The sequence below is a fragment of the Lissotriton helveticus genome, chromosome 2_2 (assembly GCF_964261635.1).
Source record: "Lissotriton helveticus chromosome 2_2, aLisHel1.1, whole genome shotgun sequence".
Lineage (NCBI taxonomy): Eukaryota > Metazoa > Chordata > Amphibia > Caudata > Salamandridae > Lissotriton > Lissotriton helveticus.
The window spans coordinates 360,273,369-360,286,891 of NC_136060.1; positions in this window are offsets into that span (position 1 = coordinate 360,273,369).

Genomic DNA, 13,523 nt, shown 5'->3' on the forward strand with positions numbered 1-13,523 from the left:
CGAGCCCCTCAGTTACCTATTAAGAACTATCTGCATTCATTACAGGTGGGAATACTATATCTTATTGGATACATCAGTCGTCGTAGGTTCCAACAAGTTGCCTATTTTTGACTCTTTATAGACATCGTACAACATCAAGTCACAGCTACTTAAGAATAAGCGCCTTGCTCTTATTTATCAACTCCAATTTGTCAGCAAGTCCCCGAAGAAGTGCATAAATAAGAATTATTTGACAATAAGTAAGGTAATGGGAGTGATACCCCCTAGCTGAACTATCAATTTTGAATAAAACCACGAAAATAGTGTGCCTCCACATTTCTATTGTTGTGTCCAATGTCCTATTGCAAATGACGGACTCCTGAAGAAGGCAAATGCCGAAACGCGAGTAGAGTTTCCATCCACCGCTTTGCTTACTTCATTAGCCCCAATTAACATCGGTGTCATTTGTGTTGTTTACTTTTCCCCTTTTCTTATTTGTAATATAGTATGTCTTCACATATATTTAGGATTATAAATATGTCTATCACTGATTTTTTAAAGCAATATATGTATATTTATATATAGGAAATGTTTACCAAAAATGATGTAAATAATTTAAATAAAGCATAAAAATCAATTTATACATAAAAAAATAGTTTTGTTTCTATTAGTTTGTACTACATGTCACAATACTTATTTATTCAGTTGTATGGATTCCTTGGGTTTGTTGGCTTATTAATTTAGCTCACTACTGTCTGCTTTGCAAAAAAAAGGCACGATGCAGGACTACAGGTAATTATGTTAATCTTCTCCTAAGTTAAGACCCTGTGGGAACTTGGTATCAAGTTCGACAATGTATCTTGATTCCAATTGTCTTAACTTTTTCTCTCAATTACCTCATCTCTTGTTGGCCGGTATCGTGTTGATCACAAAATATTAGAGACAATTAAAATTATTGTTGTGTTCCAATTTAAAGTGTTGAGCCACTGAGTATGCAGGGTCTGAGTTAACTATGGCGCAAAGGTGTTGTAATATGCGTACATAGACCTGGAGTTTGGTGCTACCTATGTAAAGCAACCCACAATTACACTGTAGGACATACACGGCATAATCGGATGCACATGTGTAATGTCCCTTAAGTTTTATTGGTGTGCCAGAGAAAGCTGTGCAGTATGTGGTGGTATTTATTCCGAATTGACATGCACTGCAAGTGCTACACTTGTAAAAACCTCTCTTGGGTGATAGCCAGCTTATTTTGTTATCACATTCTGGACTAGTTTTCACTAAGTCATTGTGCATGGAATATGATTTGGAGAAAGTTAGGTTAGGTCTTTTGGGCAATATTTGCTTCAAAACAGTGTCAGCTAGAACAATAGGCCATTGTGTGTTAATAATGGATTTTATGGCATTAGCCTGCTTGCTGAAAGTGGTAATGAGCCTACACTGTACAGTTTCTGTGTTATTGGATGTAACTTGGTCAGAAACGATATTCTCCAAAGGGCCATCAAGTGGATTTTCTGTAATTGCCACTCAACATTAACTGCCTGTTTTGTTGTTAGCCTTCCCAATAGCTATATCCAATTTTGAAGGATTATAGCCTCTTTCAATGAACCTTTACATTGCTTCACTAGTGCTGAAAATGAGTAGAAATTCACTGTAAGGTATGCTAGTGATGGTATGTTGTGGGTGCAAACTGGTTGCATGTAACAGTGTGTTTCCTGCAGTGGGTTTCCTATAGAGACAGGTTTCAATCTTGCCCTGGCTGATGTATACAGTGATGTCCAAAAAGCTGGTAGTAATTTTATCTATGTGCGCTGTAAAGTTTAAATTCATATTGTTACTGTTGATTTTCTCTAAAAACAATTCCGCCTGCTCCTTAGTTCCTTGCCAAATCATAAAACCATGGTCTATGTAGCGCCACCATTGAACAACATGATTGGCCCACGCATTGCTGTTTCACCTTGGGGACATTCTCCTCTCACCAGCCTACGAGTAAACAGGCGTAGCTAGGAGAGAAGCATGCCCCCATAGCCACCCCATGCATTTGTTGAAAGATATTACCATCAAACGTAAATACATTGTTACACAGGCACCATCGAATCATCTTGAGCAGCATACTGTTATGATTATACATGGAGATCGGTCTTTTTTTCAGATAAAAATAAACTGCATTCAGACCATCTTCGTGCCTAATGCTGGTGTATAAGGCAGTGATGTCTAAGGTGAGAAATAAGAAATCATTAGACCAAGTTTGTGTGCTCAATTTAAAAAGAAAGTCATTGGTGTTGATTATGTAGGTAGAAAGATTGATCACATGTTCTTATAAGTAATAATCGACATATCTAGAAGTGCACTCAAAAATACTGTTCTTGGTAGAAATGATGGGTCTTCCTGGTATAGGCCTGTCTCCTTTATTGACCTTGGGAATGAAGTAGATAGTTGGCATGATGGGGAACTCGTTGTTTAAAAAGTTAAATTCATCTTTCGATAATAAGCCCTCTCTTTTCCAGGCATTCAGTTCATCCTTATAATTATTGCTGATTTTTTTGGTCTCCAAGGCGCTGATTTTTTTTTAAACATTCTTTGTTGTTGAGGTGCTGATAAGCCTCTGCCTTATATTCCTCTTCTCCACAAAACAATAATTCCGCCTTTATCTTATTTGCTTATGACCACCGAGCAATTGTTTTTAACTTTGTCCATAATTTGGAAATATTGTGTTGTTCTGTGGTTGGGGACTTTGATGAACTTTTTAGAACTTTGGTAGTTTTTTTAATTCTTAAGTCACTCTGTCGTGAAATATATATCTACCGCATCGCAGGGCATAGAAGGCACAAATGTTGATGGAGCCTTGAAGGGGCTATGCCCAGGTGATGAAATATTCACTCCTTCTTGGTCTGCTATATTTTGAATGCTGTCACTAGATTATTATCATTTGGTTTTTCACGTAATACGTGTAAAGTTCTCAACAATGGAATTTCACCAGCTGTAAGCCCAGTGTTGAGCACTGGAATACAGGGTATTTTCTCTTTTGTAGGCTGTTTTTTGATGGTGAAAACCTATTGTGAGTTTGAGCTTTCAGATGAATTTATATACATCTACACGGGTTTCACAGTAATTGAAATTACTTCGTGGTCAATAACTTAAGCCTAAAGCAAGTAGTTGTTTTCCTGTCTCATTTAATTCGATATTAGTCATATTAACTATGATTGTGTCCACTGTAGTTAACGTTGTGGCCAATGCTTCTTCTGCTGCCTCCTTCCTTTGGAGCCGGACGCATTTACGCCTTTCGCGCATTCGGATGTTTCTTTTTTGTTTTGTGCCAAATTTGTGCTCCGCTGTTGTAAAGTCTGTGTGCGCTTTTCCCTGATAAAATCCATCTCCTCAGCGAGAGTTAGCTGTCCCATTTGTGGTCTTGAATTGAGGGCATATTCTCCACCTTGTTCAGATTCCGTATCACTGGGAACTGTGCTGATATCCAATGTGGAGGCATGCATGTCATTGTTGTCATTAAGAGCCACTGGTGGTTTTCTTAGTGCCCTATTGGGAGTTTTTTGTTTTATTAGGGAATTGGATTTGGAAGCAAAAGGGAAAACTTGTCCATAGTCATTTTTAGTGGTCGCAAATTTGCATGCTTTTCTATTTTTGATTACATCCTCCTGTTTTGTTAGTCGTTCTTTCATTTCTTTGATGCTTTTTTCAATGTAATCTTTATTGCTGGGATTTGTCACTTTGTCACTTTCTCCAGGTCGCTATGGATACGAGCAGTCTCCTTCATGTTTGTATCTCGATCTATTTTAGCATATTTTATGAGTAAGCAGACATGCCGCATCGAAGCCTCTAAATTGCTTTCCGCCCATTCCTTGAGAAGGAGCGGATTTGGGCTCCCAAAGCTAGGGGCTAGCATGATTTGAAGGCCTCTTGGGACCCTACCCGCTTCATGATACTTTTCCAAAGAATTACTATAGTGGCCATCTTCGCATGTTCTGACCCCATGGAGTTTTAAACTTGCTATAGTTCTTATCTATTATTTGCTAAAAAGGAAAGTACATAGGGCCTATATTACAGGGACTGTGTATATATACATATATATATATTTTTTTTCTTTTTTGTTTTGTCCCTCTAAATTGTATAGATAGAGGACTTTAATAATTCGGTCACTATACTTAGTCACCACTCCGAGCCTGGTATTATGCTGGAATGAGTTGCATAAAACAAAGTTAATGGCTTGGTTCACTGGCCCCAGCAATAGAGGGAAGTAAATGAGTCAATTTTGCACTAGGAATGGTGTAACAATACTAGATATTATGGCAATACCCCCACCTAGCTCACTATATTTATACAGAATATCCGTATGTCTATAATCACGGGTCGCCAGCCTCAGTTAAAAATATAATAGTCAAATGAATAGAAAGACCCATTGGTACTGGTTCCGTTATCGGCACCCCAGTACCGATGGGTAACATTACCACTTTCATCCTACGATTTTCTCCCAGTCTTCTCTCCTATTCAAGCCTCTTTTGATTGTATCGAGTTTAACTATTTACCATTGTTCTCTCTTCTTTCTTCCAATATTTTTTTTGCCACATCTTTTCTGAACTTTAACCTTTTTCTAAAATGATCCATCTAATGTCGGAGGGTTGATGTTTCTTTTCCATCCAGTGGTTCACCAATTGAGCATTTTCTTTTCTGGTGTTAATTGCTGCCCTTTGTTTATAGAATCTCTGCTTAAATTCCCGGCCAGTTTCTCCTATGTAGCCGAAAAAAGAGGCAAAGTAGAAGATATATAATATTCTCACTTTTGCAGTACTTCAATGTCATGATTTAAAAAGAAACAAAAGCAACATCGAGTGAAAATAAGGTTTTGTGATATGAAATGAATAAACTTGAAGCGCTATACCTCTAGTCTGGTGGTGATGTATATTAAGGGATACTATCAGTGTTTTTGCATTTTAGCAATTATTGCTGGTAAGAGGATAGTGAGTGAATGTATGAGTCCTATATAAGTGTACTACCAAAGGGATACCTCTTTTCTCTACTGTTTAGTAGTGCCCTGTTCCCTTTGACAAGTGGGGCCACCTCTCTAGTATTTAACAGGAGACGAAGGGTTGGGCATAGTTTGGGGGACACACACGGCCTAGGCCACGGAGTAACCATGGGAGATTAATGAGAATGAATGAGGTGAGAGAGATGACACTGCCAAAACAGAAAACCATCTTCAATAAAGTTAATTAAAGTGGAAATAAACGCACACCATGTGACAAAGAAAGCAGCAACCAAACTTACTGATTATCGACTGAGAAGATGTTTGCTGGGGACTGGCTGACTGATGATTCTGGTCTGGGTCTTCCTCTGGCAGTAGTGGCACACAACTAGGCCAATGCCAGGCCTACACACAGGAGTTGAGTCCAGGGTCTGTGGAAAAGCCGAAAACAAAAGGCTTGAACATGCTTTGTACGTCCTGAAGTATTCCATGGATGGGTACACTAAAGCTGTTCTCATTGGCCCGAAGCATCAGAGCCAATGAGAACAGTCCTGCAATGAGCTCCAGGAATGGCTGATGGCTTTCAAGCCAATTCTAGATAGCGTTGTTTGTTCTCCACAGTAACTATTGCTGATTGAAACTGTGTCCTGGTCATGCAGGCTTTCTTATGACTGTTCCATTTTCTGCTCAATGTCGTCCAGTAAATGTAATTCAGAGATCAAACACAAGCTTAAAGTGAAAAGGACTCCATTCCTTCCCCCTCCTCTGACTACAAGGAGAAAGCATGAGGCCATCAATATGTCATTCTCAGAACCTATTTCCCAACTGATCTCGACACATCCACATTTCCAAGGCCATTGTTGATCCGGGTGCAGAACAAGGCCTTCTAAGAAGGCATGTTGCAAATATTTACTGTGTATCTGGCTCCCTCTAGCATGCCCTTAGGCCCATGGAACCACTAGGCCTCCATTATGGTTATCATTGGAGGCCCCCTTCCTGGTGCTGTCTGTCCACTTGGACCCATTACAATGCCCTTACTGACTACGGTAGAGACTACCATTCCAGCCCCACAATCCACATGAGTTCCACTCACCAAACACCACTAGAACTGGAGAATGATCTGATGCCCATGTTGGGCCCTGAACTATGTCAACCCAAGCCTAAGTGATGTCCCTCAATAAAATACCAAAAGTGCAACTAGTTGTTATGCAGCGTGACTCTAATTCTGTGCCTCTACTCATTCACAGAAGTCAGAAGAGACTCTATTGCTTTTTTGGTGCTGACCCTGATCCTGTGCTGGTGCGGGGTGCAACCCAGGATGATTTTTGGTGTGGCTTGTACTCCCTATTACACTTATGACTTACACCTTCATTTACAGAAAACCAGTAGGCTTGATACCTCTCCTGCCATAGAGCTTGGCTCGCCTCATGGACCACCAATAGAAAAAAGCGCTTCATTAGCAGGGTGTTTCAGAGGGCAGCCGAGGTGCTAGAGACACAGACTCCCTCACTGATAATACATGAAATAGAATAGAAATGCTCTTATGTAGCATATGGCTACCCGAAAGCATCCCAGCGCTGCGGACGTGCGGTAAGGAGCAGATGGAAATTTATGGGAAAAGCCATGTCTTCAGTTGTCTACGGAACAAGAGGTGGTTGCTTTTCTGACGAATGGGGGAAGGCAAGGAGTTCCAAAGCCTGGTTACGTTTTAGGAGAAAAGGTGCCCTCCTTTGCGGGACTTCCTTATTCTGGGGACCTCGGCTAGGAAAAAATCATTAGAACGAAGGTTCCTGGTTGCTTTGTAGGGTTTAATAAGATTGTTAAAAATAGGGGGGCCTGAGCCCTGCAAATTTTTGTGTGCGATGCAAAGAGCTTTAAAGTGAATTTGCTCTTGCATCGGGAGCCAGTAAAGTGTTTTTAAAGCCGGTTTAGCTGAAGCATTTCAGCGTATAATCATACCTCAGAGGGTTCTTGACCTTTATGAGTATTTTCCAGTCTTCGCTTGTTCAGAGTGTTAATGTTGCTGATGCCTGGCTCCAAGGTCATATGGCGTGATGAGATGGCCAAATCGTGACTAGGAAGCATAGTGCCTTGGCACAATGTCTCATTGGGGTCACCAGTCTTCATCTCCTCATCTGTAATTTTGAATGAAGCAATATGTAAAATAAAGAAGTCCAGTAGACAGTTCTTGTAGTTGTAGTAAGTTCCAATATAAGTCTTAATGTAAGTTCTTAATATAAGCACCACCAGGAGCAACCTCCTGGCTCTCTAACTGCCCTCACTTCAAGTACAAACCTCCATAACATTCTAAAGACATCACATAGCTAGAGCATCAGAGCCAGGGAGATTTATTACATAAGAAGGAGATTACTACACATCTTCCCCTTTATAATATTTAACAAAACGAAATAGTATAACATGGGAAGAGAAGATAAACATTCCAGAAGTACACATAAAAGAACACCATAATAATATAAACCAACTCTTCTTATGTAATAATAATAATATTGTAAAAGTAAAGCAATGATGAGAAATGTAAGTAATAAAATATCCTTTCCTATGTACTAATAATAAATACAATACAATAGTAATAATAATGTAAGTAATAAACAATAAAACAGCTTTCTCTATATAATAATAATTACAATAATGGCATATTAAATATAATAGTACAGTAAGTAATAAAGTAGTAATATAAAAGTTTGAAACTTAAACAAATGGCAGGACCATGGAATACCATACACCCTCTACTGCACACACAAATAATATACTGTCCACACTATAATATACTGTCTAATAACAAGAACACCCTTTAATACACATATTATAATGTTCCATCTGCATACTTTCACTTTGATAACATTATTTCGGTCGATGACCATAAAAGTGCAATAAAATATGTACAGGCAAGAAGATAAAACATAAATACTTCAGAATTAAAAAGTAAGTAAACATTGGTTATCAAAGGAATAGAAAAACATAAAAACAGTAGTCCATTATTCCTTGTGGATAAATACAGTTCTTCTTCGCCACATGCCGAATAAAAACGGGGAAACGGCAAAAACAATGGGAGGGGCAGTGTCATAGGTTAGGACTCTACAGGCGTGTACACAATGTATAAAACCCAGGTTTTTGCATAATGGGGTAATCCAACACTTCCGAATTTTGCTGTATGCAGGGCAAAAAAAGAAGATATGTGTAATGTCTTCCCTGACGTGATTACAGGCAGGGCAATTAGCCTTCATCGTTTTTGTCCATCTGGATGTGAATGCCCCAACCGGTAAGGAGCGGTGCCTCAATTGAATATATAGTTTTCTTGTCAGTGGCGGCTGCACCAGGTCCAAAAATGGTCCATCTGCATACTAATACAGGACCACACACGCTTTAAAGCACAGTAACCTCACGATAAACCTCCTAAAAAAATTAAAACACTTCTCTATATACCACACACAATAACCCAAGGGAATCCACCTCCCAATAAACCACACACAATAACCCAAGGGGGAATCCACCTCCCTATATACCACACACAATAACCCAAAGGGGAATCCATCTCCCTATCTACCACCACACACGGTAACCCAAGGGAGAATCCACCTACCTATATACCACCACACACGTAACCCAAGGGGGAATCCACCTCCCAATAAACCACACACAACCCAAGGGGGAATTCACCTCCATATATACCACCATAGATGGCAACCCAAGGGGGAATCCACCTCCCTATATACCACCACACACGTAACCCAAAGGGGGAATCCACCTCCCAATAAACCACACACAATAACCCAAGGGGGAATCCACCTCCCTATAAACTACACACTCGCAGTACCTTTACTTTTCTACAGTCATAAAATCGTCAAAATATAATATGCTGCCGAGAAAGATGTGAACTCTCAGACCTGAGTTTGAATTGACATAACCCATCGCTCAAAGACATAAAGCTCTGCTAAATAAACAAGCGTAAAGGGTGATGCAAGAGTAACATTACTGTTGGGCACAACAGAAAAAAGAAAACGTGTAGGGTAGGAACAGTGAAAAGGTATGCGCACACCTACACTGAAGAAATGAATAATTGTATGGAGATCAGCTCCTATACCCAACTCCCTACAAAAAAACTTAGTACCCCTAAAATGTCTAGATCGGCCAAATCTAAAACATACCACATAAGCAAAACACCCAATTACAGCATGAGGAAAAATATAGAATAGTGTAAAACACAGTGTATATAACATATTGCATGACGTGCAATAGGGATTGTAGTGCACTTCCTATTACGCGCTAATTGCTAAACCCATACAATATTATTGGCTTACAAATGCATGACGTAGATATTCAAACGAAGCAACCAATAAAATAATTAAAACAAGTCATTCATCATGATGCTCTCTCCCACTTGACTGCAAGTTGTCCAATTCAGTTATTATAGATAAGTTTAAGTGTTGTTTAAGCTGAACTGCTTAATTTCACTCTGAAACTATACCAATGCAGTGTCCAAAGTCTGAATGATGGGTAGATCGTACCATTTCCCAAGTCCACAAACTTCTTTTGAAGAGCTACAGAGATTGACAAGAAACCAGCATAACTGATGAATAGGTGTTGCGTGGAAGCACCATTGAATACAACTTTATTGCGCCACTGCCAAACTGACGGAAGAATTAAAAATTTGCTAACATTCGTGCCAAGAATTTTCAATTCTATTAAGGACAGGAGGCGAGGATTATGCTTTCTCAATTTCTTTACTGGAAATACAGCAGCCAATCAGTACACAGTAAAGAAATAACAAACTACATTACCCATAAACCCAGGGTAACCATAGAGTATGAGAATGTATAAATAGGGTCATAGAGGTGAACACTTCATCTTTCTTTGTCCATAGTCAATTAGTAAGAATCCAACGTAAAACTTAAACAATCCATCAAAGGAGTCCCCCGGAGAGGTCATAATCCGGCTGAAGTGGGGAAGGAACCTCCCAGAGCCACAGGAACAACAACAGACCAATCAGGAGAAGAAAGTCACGGCACACTTCATTTAAGGTTGGAGCCTGAAGAAAGACAGAAGCCGTAAAACTGTTCCCCAAAAGAGTTGAACACAGTAATCAGGACGGGGAGGGAACATTTCATAGACAGGAACCAAAATGGTACAGCATAAATGCAGTAAGCATAATATAAAGACAATAATGAAATAAGGGTGGGATAATCCTCGCCTCCTGTCCTTAATAGAATTGAAAAATCTTGGCACGAATGTTAGCAAATTTTTAATTCTATGGCAGGACGGAGGCTTCGATTATGCTTGTTTAAAGCTTCGCCACCACAACAGATGCAACATCTACAATTGGTTTAAAATAAAAGGTTTTGAAAACAGACTCAGATGACCAATCCGCAGCTCTCATGATATCATGAAGACTAGTACCCATGGAAAAAGCCTTGGAAGCCATAGCTCCTCTCGCAGAATGGGCCCCAAAGATGGAGATATCAATGCCCGCTTCCTGCATGAGCCAACGTAACCAACATGCCAACGTAGCTGGAGAAACAGGCTTGAAAGGCTTCTGTAAAGCGATGAGCAATTGACCTTGTGAATCAGAACGAAAAGGTGCAGTGCTTACCTCATAATCCTTTAGGCATTGGACTACACACAACTGAGGGTTGTGGGGAAAGCAAGGATAAGTAACTGCATTAGTATTACATTTTGTCCGCTTTGAAATGACAAAAGAGACACCCTCAGGAGAGTAGGTGCGTCCCGCGAGATCCAAAGCTCGCACATCAGACACTCTTTTACAAGAGACCAAACACAGGAGCATAGTAAGCTTAGCTGAGAGTTGTTTGCGGGATAAAAGAGTATTGGAAGGCCAATCAGATAGAAAACGTAAAACAATAGAGACATCCCAAAGGGCAACATATTTGGGGCAAGGAGGTTTTACCATCCGGATTCCCCGCAACAATTTCGATATCAAGGGATGTTCTCCCGCTGGTTTACCAGCTACAGGAAAATGACCTGCAGAAATCGCAGAACGAAAGTTATTAACCGTTCTGTAAGCTAGCCCAGAGGATGCCATGGAAGCCAAAAAGTTAATGATTAAAGAGATATCCGCTGAAACGGGATCCACCGACCGCTGTGAGCACCAATCACACCAACGCTTCCAACTTGATTTATAGCGCTTATGTGTGTTTGGGGCCCAAGCCTCATTGATGAATCTGGTAGCGTCTCCCGATAAGCCCTGGATTTTCCAGCGTCCCCCGAAATTCTCCACGCTACTAGCAGGAGTTGGCCCGACATTACTAGAGGGTGTGGTTCCCGAAGAGGATCCAGCAACAGGTTCCAAACCTGAGGAAGGAGGAGCGGTGACGAGCAACTCATCTCCAGAAGAACTGGAAACCACGCTTGAGCCCTCCAAAGAGGGGTTATCAGAATGAGTTCTGACGAGAAAAGACGGGCCCGGGCTAAAACTCGGGAAATCATAAGAAATGGTGGGAATGCATAGCAAAGCAGAGGAGGCCAGACCTGGAGAAATGCATCCGTGGCTAGAGCTTCCGGATCTGGCCTCCAACTGTAGAAATGGGGAACCTGGGAGTTGAGTCGAGAGGCAAAGAGGTCCAGGTGACAAGTCCCCCAAATTCGGGACAACTTGCGAAACACTCGAGGATGAAGCCTCCAATCGCTGAAATCTCGCAGATGGCGAGAGTTCCAGTCCGCAATCAGATTGCGGGGGCCCGGCAGGTATTCGGCAATAATCGTGATCTTGCGGTCCAAGCAAAGGTGCCAGAAATCCTTCGCAATTTCCGAGAGTAGCCTGGATCTGGTACCCCCCAGTTTGTTCACATAACGAACTGCTGAGACATTGTCCATTCTGAGAAGAATGCAACAATTCGTTTGGAGAGGAGAGAGACATCAAATCGCGAAGGAACCCGCCAGAAGCTCCAGGCAATTGATGTGGAGAGACAATTCCTCCGGAGACCAACGACCCCCTGTTGACACTGAACCGCAACGGGCTCCCCAACCCCAGAGGCTGGCATCTGACTCTATTACCACATCGGGAGTCCTCCCGAAGAGTGCACGACCGTTCCAGGATTCCATGTGGTCCAGCCACCACCTCATCTCTGTCCAGGCTTCCTCTGAAAGAGGGACATGATCCGAGTACCGAAGACCCTTCTGAAGATGACGGATTTTTAGGCGCTGAAGCGCACGATAATGTAATGGACCTGGAAATATCGCTTGGATGGAGGAGGAAAGAAGACCCACAATCCGAGCCACTGAGCGCAAAGAGACAGTCTCCTGAGCGAGAAGTAACCTCAAGTCCCTCTTGATGTATCTGATCTTCTGACTTGGCAGAAGCAACTGACATGAGAGTGAATCGATTTGAAAGCCCAGAAAATCCATAGTGTGAGATGGAGAAAAGTTTGACTTTAAGGGATTCACTAGAAAACCCAAGGATTGTAGAAGATCCACGGCCCATTGCAAATGTGAGTGAAGAAGAACGGGACACTGAGCCAAGAGGAGAATGTCGTCTAGGTAGACGATTAACTGAACTCTGCGGGATCTCAAAGATTCCATCACAGGACGAAGGAGCTTCGTGAAGCACCACGGAGCGGAAGTAAGGCCGAAAGGGAGTACTTTGTACTCGTACCAACTGTCCAACCATTGGAATTGAAGGTAGCGACGATGAGGAGCATAAAGTGGAACCGAGAGATAAGCATCCCTCAAATCCAGTCGAACCATCCAATCTCCCTCTCGAAGAAGGTCTCTGAGAAGATGGATGCCCTCCATCTTGAAATGACGATAGACAACGCCACCGTTGAAGTCTTTTAAGTTGAGAACTAAACAAGACCCTCCCCCTTTTTTCTCCACGAGAAAAGCGTTGCTTACAAATCCCTGGGGATGAGGAAACGTCGGAACGATGGCCCCTTTGGTCAACAGGGAAGATATTTCTGCGGAGATAACCTCCTGATCTGGTCGGGGAAAAAGCAAGAGGGCGTGGCAGAAAATGCTGGAGAGGGCGAGAGTAAAGTTCTATCTTGTACCCTTGCACCGTCTCCAGCACCCAGGCATCGTTTGAGATCAAACGCCAATTGTGCAGAAAAAACTGAATCCTTCCCCCCAAAATCACATTGGAAGCGAGAATGAGGCTCACCTGAGGCGGAAGAATCCGGCCGTCCTCCTTGGTTACCGTTGTAACCGCCCTTGCCATACTGGCCTCTGCCTTTTCTTGAAGGGTAGAATGAAGATTTGTTGGAGGAGTTACCCTGACCTCCTCTGTGGGACTTGTTCCCCCGTTGAGCGGGCTGGTCTGACCCACGGCCGGACGAACGTCCCCTTCGTCCGGCCCTGCCTAAAACCGGGCGGAAGGCCCGTCTCAGATTCGCTTGAGCCTTATCAAGTCCACTAAAGGTTGAAACAAACTTAGTAAGCTCTTTAAGAAAAGGAGCTCCGACGAGCAAACCCTGAGCTTGGGTGCCAGATTCCGAAGACGCTAAATCAGTGAGACGAGGATCAAGCTTCATCAAGATGGAGCGACGACGCTCCGCAGATAAGGCACAATTTGCATTTCCAAGAAAACAGACAG